Source organism: Meleagris gallopavo, chromosome 1 (assembly GCF_000146605.3).
Source record: "Meleagris gallopavo isolate NT-WF06-2002-E0010 breed Aviagen turkey brand Nicholas breeding stock chromosome 1, Turkey_5.1, whole genome shotgun sequence".
NCBI classification, from domain to species: domain Eukaryota; kingdom Metazoa; phylum Chordata; class Aves; order Galliformes; family Phasianidae; genus Meleagris; species Meleagris gallopavo.
The window spans coordinates 169,399,405-169,416,674 of NC_015011.2; the positions used below are offsets into that span (position 1 = coordinate 169,399,405).

The following is a 17,270-nucleotide window of genomic DNA, read 5'->3' on the forward strand; positions in this document are numbered from 1 at the left end:
GTGGTTCAGCTTGCAGGCTGGGCTGTGCACCCGATAAGGGCTTTCAAGGTATCTTGCAGTCCTTCCCAAAAGCTGTGGGGGTTAGAGCAGGCAGCTGCCTTGGGATGGGATGCATGCATTCCTCCATTCCTTTGAACATATAGAAAAGGGGTTTAACAGCCATGTGTTACATAATGGTGCCATACATCTGATATACATGTAACTAAGGGGTTTTCCTATGGTATGTAGGCCTAAGGTGTTAACTGATTTACCATCCAGCTATGCACCCACAGTCTTTCACACCAGCTCAATGCTGGTGCACTAGATTTAACACCTGCAACATCATGGTTATAAAATCATAGAATATCCTAAGTTGGAAGGGACCCACAAGGATCATCAAGTCCAACCCGTCTCCACACAGCACCATCCCAAATCCAATCCCAATGTCTGAGAGCACTGTCCAAACACTCCCTGAGCTCCAGCACTCTAGGCCGTGCCCACAGCCCTGGGCAGGCTGTTCCATGCCCACCGCCCTCTGGTGCAGACCCTTTCCCTCACCCCCAGCTGCCCTCCCCTGACGCAGCTCCATGCCGTTCCCTCGGGCCCTGTCGCTGTCACACAGAGCAGAGCTCAGCGCTGCCCCTCCGCTCCCTGTGAGGAGCTGCAGCCGCCATCAGGCCTCCCCTCAGCCTGCTCTGCTCTGGGCTGAGCACACCAAGGGCCTCAGCTGCTCCTCACACACCTTGCCATCTACACCCTGCACAAGCAGCTTGCAGTCTGGCTGTATTAGTTGCTGCAATGTGTGCAACACTCTCTCAAGGGAACAAAATGATGTAGGAATAACTGGGCAAACATTGGCAACTGGCTGAACAGGACTCCTCAGCATTCCCCGAGGAGAGCTTGTTCCTCCTTTGCTATGTCATGTCTGTGTAGGCACTGTAGGATGAAGCTGCACTGAAACACACCTTCTACCAGGGTTAAACCACAGCAGCCTCTCTAGTAACCCTCCCCTGAAGCCACGATGGATTAGAAACAAGATAATAATGAGAGAGAAAATCAGGGTTGTGGGATGGCTTACAATCAATTCTGTAAGAGAGGCAGGTCACTACCTAACTTTCTCATTATGTATTTCCATGAAATCCACCTTGGAATCTTTGTTCAGGTTACTCAGCGAAGTTGGCCTCAGTTGTTTCAGCTAACTCATTTGGTTCCCATTTCCCCATGCCATCACTCAAATTCAGTATGTCAGAACATCTGGACAAGCCCAGAAAAGTGATATCCTTACTGTATATATTCCAAATAGCCTGTGCTCTGATAATCATTGTACATACACATTGCACTTAGCCACCCATCTCCTCTCAGTTCAGGTTCCTGGTTCTGGGTCCCACTCTGCTGCTCTTTCATTCAATCATTTGGGGGCTCTCAGAGTTTAAAGCTATCCTACTTTCATTATATTTTGTCTGAATTCCAAAAATGTTCACATACTTCTCTTTCTCTAGTAAAGTTACAGCAACGAGTAAAGATCCCGCTAAAGAAGACGTTTGGGCTATAGAGAAATGCTGCCAACTACTGTAACAGGAAAACATTACATCTCCCTTTTGCCCAAAAATAACATTTTCTTGCTGTGGGTAAATAGCTATTACAGTTCATTTGGGAGCAATAATCACAGCCCTCTTCTTCTCCAAACAGAGTATGCAGGGAGGAGCTGATTTCCCAAAGGCATGTCCTGGTTGCATCTGCCACTTGGACACGAGCATGGAGAGCAGCCAGTAAGGAGCACAGTGGAGAAGAGAGCTGAGAGGGATGTTCCAGGGGAGGTCACTCCTGCAACGGAACCACATGACAGGAACTAAAACAGCAGTTCGCCACCGTACTGACACTCAAAGCACTTTGTCTGGGCTCCTTTCTGCCTGGGAAAGGATCTTATCTTGGTTTCTTCTCTCTCTACTCCATGACCTGGAACCTGTAATTCTAAAAGCTGAGTCTGCTTGTGTGGACAGCTGCTGAGAGCAGACAGTATCCTGGTGTTCAAGAGATCTGGGTTGTGTCATGCAGTATCACCTCATTTCATTGTCTTGACGCAAGTCACCTTACCTCTTCCATTTCCCTATTTCAGTTATTTCACATCTTGCTCAGGAATGTCACAGGGTCCTGGTGTCACTGTTTTCAAAACACCTAGTGAACAACGGCTTCATTGGAGACAGGGCTCCCAGGAACAAAATAAAGTAACAGTAAAATGAGGAGAATAACGCCATTTACCAAATTCTGTTGCATCATGAAGAAGAAATAAATAGTTACCATAATCAAAACTTAGTCCTCCAGCTACTATTTGGTATCAATCCGTGTGAATTTTGCTCACAAGACTTCCTTCCTTCCTAAAACATACTGTTCTTTAATGAGGTGTCATAGTGCAGTAATTTCAAAGCTACTCCAGTTCCATTGGTATCAGTATCTCCTGAGAAGAATATTGGCCTCACTCGGCTTTATTTTACTCCGTGCCCCACTGTTCATCAGCTAAAGGATGGCGGTGATAACACCTAAGAAACAATGCATCTAGTGCTTAGAGCAAAAAATGGGGACAAGAGAAAGGAGTCCCAGCCACCGACAAGATACAAATCACTCCCTGCCCCTTTTGTTTTTCTTCATTTTTCCTATTTGTAATGAAAGTAATGCTGGTATCTCTTACTGCAGAGTCAGGATTACCACTTCAGTTTGTAAAATGCTTTGAGATGGTAAAAGCACATCTCAGCAAAAGTACAAAGCACTACTGGCACTTCTGAAGTACCCTAATGAAGCACTTTCTGACCTGACACTTTGCACAGTTGGTCCCCAGTCAGGTCTACCAAAATACAAGCCCTGTTTTGGCTGAACTATATATCAAATATATAGCATAGCATAAAAATCAGCAACTAAAAAACAAACAAACAAAAACAATCAAACAAACAAAAAAAAACCCAAACCACCACCACTGCTGACAAGAAAACACTTTCAGAAGAGTCTGCTTGGTTTTAAATCACTGCATCTTAATCTGAGAACACTAAATACATGGCCTCAATCAGAATTGATGGAAGATTCTCAGTCTTTTCTACAGCTGTGCTTAATGCTTAGTGCAGTGCAGCCCGGATCCTTAATGCCAAGAAGCTGCCTAAGGTCTGCTGCTGTAAAAACTACTCGTTGATCATGACAACAGCATGATTTAGCAGATTACATAACTGACAAGCTAGTCACATCTCGGTAGGCATAAAAACATTTCTTTTCTTGTCACCCAGCAATATGACAACTGATTGTACCTGTTTCTCTCAAGTCTTGCTGCAATCTGTTATTTCTCTGCCAGTGCTCTTTCAGCAAGAGCTGGTGTACTGCAGAAGGGCAGGCAGCTCTGGATTCCTTGTGTGAGGCCCTGATTCTTAGGCTGCAGATGGCTGCTGCAAGCAATAAAACTCCTGTAAGGTATGCCCAGCTCCCTTCATAGTTTATGCTGATCATTTCCACATAACACAGAGCCTGATCTCCACCACATTGTTTCTCCTCCATATTACTTTTGGAGAAGAACAGGATTTTAAGCATAAAGAAGGTTACCTGGTGCAGTCAGGAATGAGCGTATTTGAGCAGCTCCTCAGCAATGTCCCCCCTTTGGCATCACGGGGAGCTGTGCAGTGTGTGTTGTCCCTCACCACTGACACAGCAGCAACCAGGAAGCGCTTCCACACAGGTTCTGGCCATAGGCTCTGATTCCCTCTCTCCTGCAGATGTGACTGCATTTATTTCTGGAAATACAGGAACCCAGTATAGGAAATGTGCATCAGTTTCCTATCAAACATTGCTGAAGCAGGAAATGCCTTAAATACATATCAGGCCTTGCACAGAGTACCAGAACCACAGCCTTCTGCAACATGCTGTGATACGCATGTCCTCTGCTCATCCAGAACTGCTCCACGTAGTCTGTGCACATTACAGCTCAGCCTCCCAGGGGAATGCTGTGTTTGCAGTAACATTTGCACACCAGCCAGCAGTTTGCTTTCTGCTCTGTGAATGGTGTATCCAGAAACTGGCTGCTACACTGGTATGCTTCAGAGGGGATAATGCCATCCTTTTTCCTGCTGCTTATTGTTTACCAGAGGTGCCTAATTTCTGACAAACAAAAGAGATGGATTCTGGGCAATTTAGCAATAACCAAGAGCAGGATGAGCAGGGTGGCTTTGCAATATGTACAGCATTGCGTGTATGGCTCAACAAAAGCCTGGAATACTAGGCATCTTGCAGCAAGCCCTGGAGTTGCTGAAGCAGGGCCCATACACTGCCACATTAAAGATAACAGCAACAAACTTCATCTGTCCTACAAATCACAACCATAGTGTAGAAACCTCTCAGCCAGTGGTGGAACCAATGAGTGGGAAACCTATGACATAAAACATGTGAAAGGGAAGCCTTTTGCTGTGGGAAGGAATTGAGTGTGTTCAGCACAGAATGGGTATGGCTCATGGCACTATTTAAAAATCAAGGACTGCTTTTGTCTACTGGCTTGTTCTGTCAAAGTCAACACAACAGAGACATCAAAACTTTATGCAGATGAAGTTTACTTAGGTACAGAGGAGCAGAGCATGCCCTCCCACATTGATCAGTCATCCGGCTCCGAACCTCGGTGCAGAGATTTCTTTTGTTAACAGACTTGCTTCTGAAACACAAAATCATGAGTGGAGCTGTATGGCTGAGGCAGGGTGGTCAGGGTAATGTGAAGGAGTGGCAAAGGGGAGAGGACAGGACAACAAGATAAACATCATGCACTTCCTAGGCCACTTGTTCATGTTGGGACACAAGCTGAACCATTTCAGTTATTTTGTAGTAGTCCTAGATACAGGCTTAAATACAAGGTGCATGAAGGGATAAGCCCAAACACAACAGAGAAAGCTCTAACATATAGTCTGCACTGGAGTAATGCTCATTGTGTGGGTAGAGTTCATTGAACAAATGGAGATGTTTAAACCGTAGGCGTTCATTTGTGAGTTAATCACCTTAGGACTCCATTTTAAGTCACAGATAAATTGGCACTTTTAACATACATTAGAAATTCACATTCAGTTGAGCTAAATTGTGTCTTGTAGCTCCTGCCGCTCTTTGCTGACAATAAAGGCAGGCAGGCAAGACCAGCCCACAGGTAGATGTCTGTATGACAGACATCAAATGTTGGGTGAGCTAAATGATGTTCCACATGTCTTTGTTCTGACACAGGGATGCTACACGCCACTGAGCTGCTGGAGTAGGGCTACGCAGGGTTCCTGGAATGTAACAGCAAAGCCCAGGGAGCCAGATCCAGAGGAGGAACACAGATGCAGCGACAGACACAGCAAAATCCCTTGGGAACGTGGCCACTGAAGCAACCATGACTTCATTAGACTTGCTCAAGATGCCCTCTAGCCTAGACCTTTCACCTCATTTAATGGTTTCTTGGCCTCAATCACTCATAATTCTGAAATGAAAAAAAAATAAAATCTTCTGACTCCTGTTTTCAAACCAAGGCTGTTTGATTTGGAACACTGCATTGAAGTCTGTGCTACAGATTGATTTCAGGTTTATTATATTTTCCCCTTTGAAACATGCTACAGTAAAAAAAAAAAAATCTGTACACTTTGTCGTTTTTCATGTAGCCCCCTCCCCTTTTTTTTTTTCAATCTTAGCAAATGCTCAGTCTTTTCCACTTCAATAGCTTGAAATTCTCCCCTGGGAACCCTAAGCTCTTTAAATATTTTTAGGTTGCCAGATTTCTTATGTTCTCTCTCCAGGAAGCCAATTTTGTTTCTAAGCTCTCGAGAGTATCCCAGCTCCATCTTTTGCGTATTCACTGCATCACAATAAAATGCTGCCTAATTGCTGCCTCAGCTGAGTCCCAAAGGTGCTGGGGTTTGTCTCTAGGCTACAGTTGTGGACAATAAACTCTTCTTGGGCTGGAGTTAAGCCTTTTTATTATTTAAATCTGAGTCATGTAAAATTAGTTTACTAGCAAGTAACCCACAAAGATCTGGTAGGGAAAGAAACTCCCACATATTGTTTTTCAACACAAGGAGAGAATGATCAGATATAAAGATCCACAAGCAGCTCATAATATAAGAAATAATAGAAAGACCAACATTTAATTCAGCCAAAAAGACCAGAGAATGTTTTTGTGAGACTTGCAGTTTGGAGTTCTTTAGCTTCAAATTGAAACTGATGGTATGAAAAACTCCTTTTTATCTTTCTCTAGCTTATCCATAGCCTGAAATAACTAAGAAAGAGGGGAAGACAGCTGTAGATAACAAATGCCAGATGAGCAAGAGCTTTCTGCTCTCCATCTAGCACAATAGCCAGAGTATTCACTGAGAATTTAGATAGAAAATTATCAAGAATATACTAGGACTGAGTGGCCACACCTTCAGTAAGCTTGAGAAAACTCCTTCAGTATGGAACAAGTGGACAATATAGGGAGAGAAAACGATCCTCTTTTTCTTACCAGGACCACATTCAGCCATCCTCAACAGCAAAAAGAGGACAGCTGTACACTGCATACACAGTTGTTTTCTCCCTTTGTGTTCCTTTTTTAATCTGTATTTTAAATTGCTTATTTCTCTTGTAGCATACAGCCCTTGATGATAGTGCATACTTCATGAACATTTTAGTGGAAAGACTGCTCAACAATTCTTTGAGACTGTTTTCTCAAGACAGCACTTGTTTATAGCTGCACGTGGTGCCGTAGAGCCAAATGTACCATCTCAACTAGGCACATACAAAGCTGGATGAGATCTCTCAATTTGCTCAAAAACGTTAGACTGTCTTTTAAGCAGAAAAGGTCAAACGATAGCAGGACCTGACACAGGCTTTGCGGAGGTCTTGGCAGTACACCTGTAACTTGGGACACTCGCCAGTGAGGACAGCACGCATCCACGTCAGTGCAAGCTGACTCAAACAGCTCTCATATGGCTCATTTCGTCAGCACAGAGTGTGTGCATGAAAGGCAGATGGATTCATCTGCAGTAACTGCAAGGAGACTGTTAACAAGTACACTCACTGTGCAACGACCCCTCCTGTTGCTGGGGTCTCTCATTCCTCATTTAGATTTGTCTTGATCACTTCTTGAGAACATAACAGCAGACACGATGTGGGCTGCAGAACCTTCATCACTAATAGTGACGCACAAGGCAGGATGTGCGGGTCCGAAGTTGATTCTGGCAGGCAGCAGTTAGAAAAGCTAGCACACAATTTCAGCCTTATTCGGATCAATGGGAATTTTGCCACTGATGCCAGTGGGACGAACACTTTGCTTCACACCTGACTGTAACCCGAGAGCGTGTATCCTGCAAAGCCTGGAGCCTCACTGAAAATGGGACCCCACAGAATTCATTGTCTGAAATGAAACTACGTGAATTCTCTGTGCCTCCTTCTAGTTATCTGTAAAACAACGATGATAAATTTGAGTGCTAAACAATACAAGGTGTGTAGGAAGACATAATATCTTTCATTAGGCCAACTGATATAGCTGAAGAAGAACAGGCAAGCTTTCAGGCTTGTCTGAAATGCTTTGAGATGCTCCAATGAAAGGTGTTAGAGCTGTGCAAGGGATCATTAAATTACATTCTTCCTCTCTCTGGAAATCATTTAGTGATATTTCAAAGGAAAAATGCTGTAGAGAAATAACTGACTTCTATTGCAAGTGCTGTCTGGAGCTAAATATCTTCCTTCCTCCCTCTTTATGAACTGATCTATAGAAAAATATGTTTTAAATTAACATGTTAAGAATCATTTTGTGGCGTAATGCACAGTCCTGTGAAATGTTCTGTATTAAAGGTAACTTTCAAGATCCTTAGGCAATACACACAAAGAAAATAACTGGATTTTTCTTTATGTCTTTGATGAAATTGTGGAAGTGTCACTTAAGTAAATTGGAAAGTGTAGAAACCCAGTGAAAAAAGAAAGATGAGAGACAAAAATTACATTATGCAGGTAAACACTGATAGTTAGTCCCTAGATTTTCACTGTTGAGTGTAGCCATCATGTCTTTGGAAGCTGTGAACTGGTAGGAGTCCATGAAAGGGTAACAATCAATCAAATACTTAATCCCCACCTGCCTGCGATTTATCAGAAAGGACAGAATGAATTGGGATTACTCCATCTAAATTAGTGCTGAGTGACAGACTAACAACACAACAGTATTGCAATCGTAAGTGTACCAGGAAATATCAGTGCTCTTATGGAGTCATTGGATGACCTAGATTACCGGGGGCCATGCAGATGTTGGTCTGGTTCACTTTCTAAATTCAAGTAATATGAAACAAAGAGGAAGCTCCAGGGCTCTAATGTCACCTTGCTTTATAACCTCCATCACAGTGTGGTGGATAGGAACAATGAGAGTCCAGGGTCAGGTGCAATCGGTTGCAATGCTAAGAGAAAGGTGAGATGGAGAACAACCTCCACTCTCTCCTCATCCAACCTCCAGATTTTCATTCCCCTTACATTTTGTCTGAGAGGCTTAACTGTACGTAAATCCTACTAGCATCACAACAGTACTTTATTTCAGTGTCAAGACACAAATGGTGTCAAGAATAGAGAAAACTAGGAGGGAATTGGGAATAATGATCTCCAAATATGCAAAATCATGACAAAGAATAATGAAATTGAGTTAAATTGCAGCAAAGGTGATTTACATTAAGTATTAAACAAATGCCCAGAGAAACAGTTGAACTTTCATCACTGGGATGTGTAAAAGAAGACCTAAATATTATCAAAAGTTTTGTTATTTATGATTGTCTGCTGAAGCAGAGAATACAGGTGGAGATTTGTTTGAGAAAGGCAACAATGTATGAACAGGTTTTCCTGTATGCATTCCATTTTCCTCTAGAAGATACTGTAGAAGATTTTTTGCTCCTGTGAAGTTCTGAGACGCATCCCTCTAAAACTGTTTGGCCAAGTCTGGAGGGGCCATTTATCTTCTGAAGTGGCTGTTCCCCTCTACTGACCACAGGTGCAATTGGAGATCACTGACTGGCTCAGAGTGGACACCTTACTCAATCTGTAAAGTCAGAAAAGACAACTCCCACCCTTAATAACAACATTGTGTCCTTTTAAATGTATTCCTAGATACAACAGTCAAATCTCCATTATTCACTCCAACTATAATTACTTGTTTTGCATGTATGAGGTGGGACCTGTAACACGTAATCATGATGTTATTTATTGTCCTGCATTAGTAATTTTATCACGTTACAGTTGGATACCATATGGTATAACGAAGAATATAAGCATCCCACGCAATGTATGAAAAGCTTCCATACAACAATTAATTTAATCTACTCCACTTTTCTGCTACCTCCCCACTGAGACTATCATTGAATTATATGGTATCTCAGTAAGGAGAATTTTATTTTTAGAGCTAAGAGGCAGTCAAAGCTCTGCTGAGTTGCAGGTGGAGCTACTAACCAGGAATGTAAGTGGCTTTATTTCAGCAACATGAATGAAATGCTAAGGTGCTTGCAATATACGGTATTAACTGTTTCTGTATGCAAGGTCTATTTACAGCTATTGTATGTACTGAGGTAACCTGTATGAAACTATGTGCTTATGTCCTATTCACTCTGTCATAGAACTAAAGTAGGCACTTAAAACATCTACTTAAAACATTACTGTATCTACAACATGGCCAAGAGAAGCTGAGCATCCCTGCTGCTTAACTGTCAACTTTCTCCTTTGTGATCTGTTTGGATACAGATAAGGCATAAATCTTGAGTAACTCATTTGCAGAACTACTCCCAGATGACAATAAAGCCTAGAATGTCATACCAGGTACCCTTGGATCCCCGTTGTTGTGCAACACTGTCCCAACGGGTTCAGCAAATCCCCTCCTCCAAACACCCTCACTTGTACCACAGGGCATGTAATACTACATTTCAAATTGTAACACCACCACTCTAGCAGGATGCTGTACAGCCCTCACGTATCACACTCTAAGCTGAAAAATACATTAAAATAACAACTCTGCTGCAGGACCGGGCAAATACCACAAAGTACACGGACAAGATCCAGTGTGCAGGGCTATGTGGGGCAGGCAGAGCAGTCGGCAGCAGTACTCTGCAGCTGGGGCTGAGCCAGTGATTCTTTATGAATGTTTTCATTCTTACTTTCACGGAGAAGGACTGTGAGGTGAGACTACAGCCAGAAAAAGCAATTAGCCAGGTCAAGTTACAGAAGGTCATGGATAAATATATAACTAAACAATCTCTTCACAGGTTATTAAGAAATCTATCCTGATGGCTATGGGACTTTAAAAAGCAGCACTCAAGATGCCATGTAAAAATTATTAACTATTAAAACTTATTAACAAATTTCTCACCTCACTGGGTTTGTGGCCAGCATTCCTAACTGTTTTAAAAGGACACTTTTAAAACATGATAGTTAATATAGTAACAACACGAAATGTCTTAACTGTTAGAGACAGCAGAAGTGCCCGAGCAATGGTCACTGGTGGCACCGAATTCTTCAGAAGTGGAGTGATTTTAATAATCAGAAAGTGACGTTTTAGTCATGTCGTGCTTGCAGCCAAGTGTGAGTGGTTTTAGAGGTCAGTACATTCCCTGCAGCCTGTGGTGCTATGTATGGGGAACAGCCGTGCTGTCTGTGGGTGGGATTCAGCTGGCCCAGCACAGCTATTTCATAACTGACGTAGACAGTTCACCTCCCTCCATAGCCAATTGAAAGAAAATGGACCTTATAGGACTGCTTCATTTTTTTTCCTATAGCATATATCTAACAGAGGTTGACTGAAGCACCACTCAAAAAGGCCAGGCTGTCCAATGGTTTTGAAAATAATCGAAGGCAATTAGCTCATGCACAGAAGTAAATTGTCTTTAGTGTGTCTGATGAACGGTGGGGAACTTCTTCAGCTACTCCAACTTGATAGCAGTTACTCTATGTTAGTGGCTACACCATACTCTCATGTATGCTCATATTCTCTCTTCATACAGTTTAGCACACCTTCTCCAGGTACGTTTCTAAATCCTACATGCTGTTTTCTTAGTAAACTACTGCTATTTTCACACGACTAACAGATACATAAGGTTAGATTATCTCTTTCTTACAGTGATGGAAACCATAAAAACACCTCTAGGATATTTGTGAAACACTACTGATACAAAAACAATGTATGTGAACAGAATGATTCTTGATAAAGGACTTGGTCTCCTGAACTTAAACCCTGAAGCTGAATACATCTTGTTCCTGGGAGTACACTCAGCAGACAGGTTCCCAAGTTCAAAAATTCATTTCTGACTCTTGCTAAAGCTCATCACTTCCTCAGGCATGCAGGTTAAATTGTTTACAAAGATAAACCAGATCAGAGGTGTGGTCTGAATTAAAAGCAACATCTTCTTTCTCAGCGTGTCTTTTACCAACCTAGCTGCCAGTGCCACTGCATAAACAGCTGTGCTGGCACAAGTGACAGTGATAAGCAAGCGTGGAGGGGTGGAGATTAGTTCACTGGCAACATTAGTTTTGTTGCCAAGGAAAAGACGCAAAGAATAGCACAGAACAGCTCTCAAAGCTGAAGAGGCTCCTCCAGATGAAAACTCAGAGCCGAAGCTTCACTAACATAGTCTGAATTGCTCTCTGGAGGAGCCTCTCTCACTCCTTCAACTATGCAAGGCATCTGGGGAGACAAGCCTCCAAAATTAGGCATCTAAGTTGTGTGTTTAAATGCATGCAATGAATATTCCTCCAAGAATGCGAAAGGGATGCTATAATAATTTAAATAAGTTTAACCAAGGCTATGATAACAATGCCTGTTCTTTTAAGAGATGCAGTTGTGTCGCTGACCTTCTACTGACCCTCTACTGACACAATTGTTTCTCATTTCTTAAATAAATGAACAGTTAACAAAAGCACATCTTGCAAGTACAGCCCAAATTTTAAATTTAAAAAAAGATTCCTGTTTTTTTTTCCTCAAAATATGAAGCAGATTAAGTTGTTCACATGGAAACCACAGTATATTCCTTACAATAATCATACTAGAAGACCAGAATGGGGAAACATGACTACTGAAATGATGACTAACATGTCTTATTTAATTTTTTTTTGTTTGTTTTCCTTAAGCACTTTTTAAAAGTCCGTTAGTAATTTTGGCTAAATTTTCATTAGTAATTATATTTTGCCATTTACTGCATTGCTCCTATTCTCTCAGAACTGCTTACGTATTGCTAAATGGAGGTAAGAAGTTCTCAATGAATGAAGTCGTTTTTTCAATACAAATGCAAGGCCATTGGTTTGCTTACCTTCTGCACTCCTGACTTGCAGATTCCTGATCCCTGCATAAATACCAGAGCACAATTTGTTTCTCAAATGTTCCAAACATAACCACCATCACTGCCATTGATCACAGTATTATTCAAAGGGATGTTCAAGATAACCCTGAAAAGGATTACTGATACTTTGAAGAACACTCTTTATATGTAGCTACCTTCTGTTCTGGATGAATGTGTTTACAGGAGTGGATTGTTAAAGCCAATTCATCTTCTAATATCTCTCACTGCAGAGCTGGAACTAAAATACCTAATAAATCGAATACGCTGGACAAGCCATTAATATGTATTAACTGTGCTTTGTTTATTCCACTGGTTTGGACACCTAAGCAGTGTGTAAAAAGCTGCCCAACTGCTCCTGAATTTGAAACTGCCACTCCTAAGTTAGAGAAGTATCTACAGGGGAAGGAGAATAATATATACCAGCGTGACCTAAATTTACGGCCACGTCTGAGTTAACAGGCTCAACTGAGATAACTGTTTGGTTCAAACCACTGGAGGCTAGTATCCTATGGCTTTGTAATTGGTTCCCCTCAGCACTCCTACTTCAACAAAACAGCTGCCTATGGGTCATGCATAAAACCACGGCTGTGCACAGAGGTGGGTGCTGCAAGCAGCAGTATGCATGGAGCAGTCGGTCACTTAAAACATTCTGACTGGGCAGTTTGTTGCCAAGTGAAATATTTAACAGCTAATTTCTGCCTACCTTGTGCTCAGCAGAAGCATCAACTGTGCCCATTCTTTCTACCACACCACTTACTAAAAACTAAAGGAAACTCGGTTATCATTAAGGCATCAACCCTTTTGTCAAATGTAGATGAAATTATACAAAAAGTTTTAGAATTACTGCAGAAGGACAGACTCCAGAATTGTCGTATCTTTAGCACCACAGCCTAAAATCCACAATTCACCATGGAAGAGTTATACTAACAAGCATTTTTTGCTTAATTGTGTACCACAGACGACTTATTAGTTGTCAGCCCTAGCACACAGATGAAATTTGTGAAACTGTCACCTTAAACCACCTGGTGAGGCACAACAGGGCTGGGATGATGTGAATAAACTTTTTCTTTTCCTATCCCAGTTTTTAGGTAACAATTGCTGACACACAGCTTCATGGGCCCAGCTTCACTTTCTCTTAGGTTTCCATTGAAGTCTTCCTCTCTGACTACTGTCAGCTACTTTCTTACTCCTTCTCCAAATGCTATAGGAGATGCAAAATCCTTTCGCTTATCAAATATACCAAGAAACACAATGTCCTAATTTCTGATAATTCTTCTAATTTCTGTCCAAAGACTAAAAGGAGAATCTCTAATTTTTTCCAACTTACTGTGGACTTGCTACAACACAGTTGAAAGATCTACCTTTTTTCTACCTGCATTTTCTATTTTTCTGACATTGGCTTCTTCTTCATAATTTCAATCAATTTAGTTGTAAGTGTCATGACATCTTTTTCTTGGACTCTAACAACACAACAGACTCCTCTCAGCTGACTTTATGCATCTACAGGGCTGGCACCTAATTTCATGGTGATTGGCTTACTCCTGTAAGCACTGGAAAAAAATTAAACATACAACACAGTCCATCTTGGTCAAAGAGAGGTACCTCTCTCTCTCCACTATGAAGAAAAACTAGAGGAAGCCTAATTTATATACACAAGTCAACAAGAAGATGTTTACATTTGAACAGTTAAATACAACAACCAGTGGCCATCCCTACCCTCATTTTCTGGCAGAATGCAAATCTCAACTGCTTTCCCTTGAACTGCTCTTTATTAACAATCCATGGCATTTGAGGTGTACCTTGTATGAAAGATGTTGACTACATCCTTCTGTGTTGCTACTCCATCACAAATTCTGGAGGTTCAGGCTCTGATGGAGTTTCCTAGAAAAGAAATGAGTAGATGTGTCAACATGATAAATTTCATCCAATAAAAATATCTAGGCAGGAGAAGAATTACTATGTGCGTATAGAAATTAACAGTGTGTATCTACTGATGCCTTTACTGAGTCGTGCATAACTTCCCCTGAAGGTTAATAGCCATGAATATGTAACATCCTCCTTCTTTTCTCAATTGCCTCCCTATTGTTTTTTACCTTCTGTTATTACAGCATTTCTCAGTGTAACCTATAAGACCTTTGGTAAAGAATTATGTCTGCATGTGAGCATTAAGCATTATTACAGAAGCATAATAATTCCAGTAGTCAAGTTAAATATAATTGCAAGGGGAAGAGAAGACAAAAGCAAATGGCAGTTCACAATTCATAGGTATCTCACTTCACATGCTTTCAATCTTTTCCTGCAGGACTTTGTGTGTGGGAGAAGGCTACAAATGAAGTTCCCTGCAAGTCTGTGCTAAAAGCCTGCATCAAACACCTAAGTTAGACACAATCTATGGAATTTACGTAACGATAACCAAATCAATTTAGAAACCAGTTTTGTTAATCTGACACAGACCCTAACTGTGAATAGCTTTAAACTTATCTGACAGTGTCTGCAATTATTCTACCTTAAGAGACACTTTTGAACCAAATCAAATGTTCACGGCAAAAGAGCTCCATTAATTTATATCAGCTTCTGACTGAACTAACTAGAATAAATCAGAGAAAGAGGGCATGCAATCAGCTCAGCTGGCAGATTTGCAGATCGCTGCAAAGGGGCATGATAAGTCTCTGGGGTTCAACTGTGAGTAATGCCCTTCTCTACCACCACAGCTGGAGCCTGTCTAACCACAGCCACTGACACCCACCAGCATCATCTCTTATCCCAGGCTGCTATGTATATAACCTTTATCAAGAAAATAAAAAGATGTAAGACCTGAGAATACACCAGCTGTAAAAGAAGTTTCAGTGAAGCATCACCCTCACACAGAAACTTGCTTCACTCTCCTCGCCTGAGATCACTGTTAGACAGCAAGTTAGTGAAATGAAATACACGAGTCCCAGCTGTTTTAATACAATGCCCAACAAATTAGCTCAAACTGTAGATAAAGAACAGTTTAATGCCATATTTTATATTAAAATGTGTTAGAAACATTTGCGCTTTCCATTCCTGGGACTGTTGTGGAAGCAATAATCTTCAGTCAAGAGGCAGAACAGACGGTCAGGGAACTAATATTTCTTAGGTCACCCCAGCCAGGAAAGCTGGAGTTTGTCTGATCACAGCAGCAGTAAAAGCTATAAAATATCACACTCATGGCTACCATTCTTTTATGTTATTAGCAAATTTATGAATTCCTGATGGCTGTTAGTCCTTCTTCTTTTTGTCATCTCTCATATCAAAGACCATACAGACATAATGTGAGAAAGAGTAAGAGGCTGGACTAAGTGCCCTTTCAGCCTGAACTGTCCTATAATCCTCACATACAGCTAATGTACATGGCTAGGTTTTGGAGAAGTTGTTCTCCTCCTGTTGCCACTTCACAGATCTTGGCAAAATGTGCACACAGACACTTCCCAAAACAGACCTTGCTCTGAGAGGTCCAACAAGAGTGACAAGGAATCACTACTGTGTTCAGTAGCTACTCTTCTAAGGGAGGCCAGTGGGAGCAAGGATATCCTATACCACTAGGAAGCAGAACAACCTGCCTCAAATACTACTGAAAACACTGAAGGAAAAAAACACACAGAGGTTACGATTAACTAACCAACCTTCTTTCTGTCACAGTTTCCCAGATGAGGGATACGAGCCTCAGACAAAGCAGTTTACGTGCTGTCTAATGTGATAAGAGGTACAATAAGTCTTGTGAGAATGGATTATGGTGGCACAGGGCTGCGTAATGTCTGCTTTCCCTGACAAGCATTTAGGTCTCCAGTGTCCGCACAGCGTCTATGCTTTTGTATGTGACAGAACAGCAGGAATTGATGTCCTGGACAGGAAAGTTTGAAGAAAGCTGGAAAAAGGGGAAGCCAGAGCTGCAGCTGTTATAAATTCATCACAATTTTGGCTCCAGTTCTAAAATACTCAAAAAGGCCTAAGAATCTCCACATGATTTTCAGGGAAGCGAGATATGTACATCTATGAGTGACACATTCACACACGCTGCATTAAGTGGTACTCTCAGCAACTAGTTTCAATCCCTGCTCTTTCACTTGCATCAGTTAGCATTTCTGAGAACTTTACTGAGATACAACCTCATGCTGCTACCTTAAGATTGCAAGTTACATTTTCCAGACAAATTACATTGCCATCGGGAGCTATCACTAGGCTGTTATTAGCAGGATGCTCTCAGCACTGTCACACAGGAGCTGTGGCAGCAGGGAGTGACTGCAGCAGTGCAGCTCAGCTCTTCTGTGGTCTCAGTGGGCTCCTCCTGCCTCCACCTCCATCCTCCTGGTGCTTGCTGCAGCTCTGTCGGGTCACCTCGTTCAGGAGCAGGCGCAGCTGAAAGCCAGCTGTTTTTTGCAGGGGCATAACTGGCTTTTAGCTGAGTTGGACCCCAGGCACGCCTCACCAGATGGCAACATCAGGGTTACTGCTTTGTAAATAAACAGGAGAGCCCAGCCAGGATTATCAGAGAGGAAGACAGGACTGCCTATCCGGTGGCAATATACAGAGGCTGGCCTGTACTATGAATCTACATCCTCAGAGAGGTGTGTGCCTCTATTCCTGCACAGGAGACCAGGCTGCTCACAACATTCACCCTCAGCAGATGATGCCCCGTAAGGCCATCCACCAACACCAAGCACTGCCCAAGGAACAGCCAACTCCTCACATCTACTACATAGAGGCGACGAAACCCCCTAACAAAGGCCACATCCAGCCTACTCCTGCGTGCCTATACCAGGACAGCAGTGTATTTTCTTTCTCCAAGCCGCACCGCCAGCTGACACAGAAGCAGAGGAGCTCCGCATTCTGAGCGAAGCGCGATCCCTGGAGGCACGCAGGACACGCCCGCCGCCCCCCGCAGGCGCAGAGGGCTTTTCCTTTGTTTGCAGCCGGCCGGAAAGCCGCGCCCCTTCCCGCTTCGAGCCCGCG

General features: G+C 42.4%; 1 long non-coding RNA gene across 2 annotated transcripts; it reads right to left on the minus strand.

The window, feature by feature from the left end:
- Positions 1–1,716: 1,716 nt before the first annotated feature.
- LOC104917545 lies at positions 1,717–17,256 on the minus strand. 2 transcript variants are annotated; one of them, XR_004158633.1, is made up of 4 exons: positions 14,096–17,256; positions 3,559–3,746; positions 3,270–3,404; positions 1,723–1,803 (listed from the first exon to the last, which is right to left on the minus strand). It is a non-coding gene; the product is annotated as an uncharacterized LOC104917545 (long non-coding RNA). The 2 variants fall into 2 exon arrangements; XR_004158634.1 differs by lacking the exon at positions 3,270–3,404 and having other exon boundaries at positions 1,717–1,803; positions 14,096–17,251.
- Between the last annotated feature and the right edge of the window lie 14 nt (positions 17,257–17,270).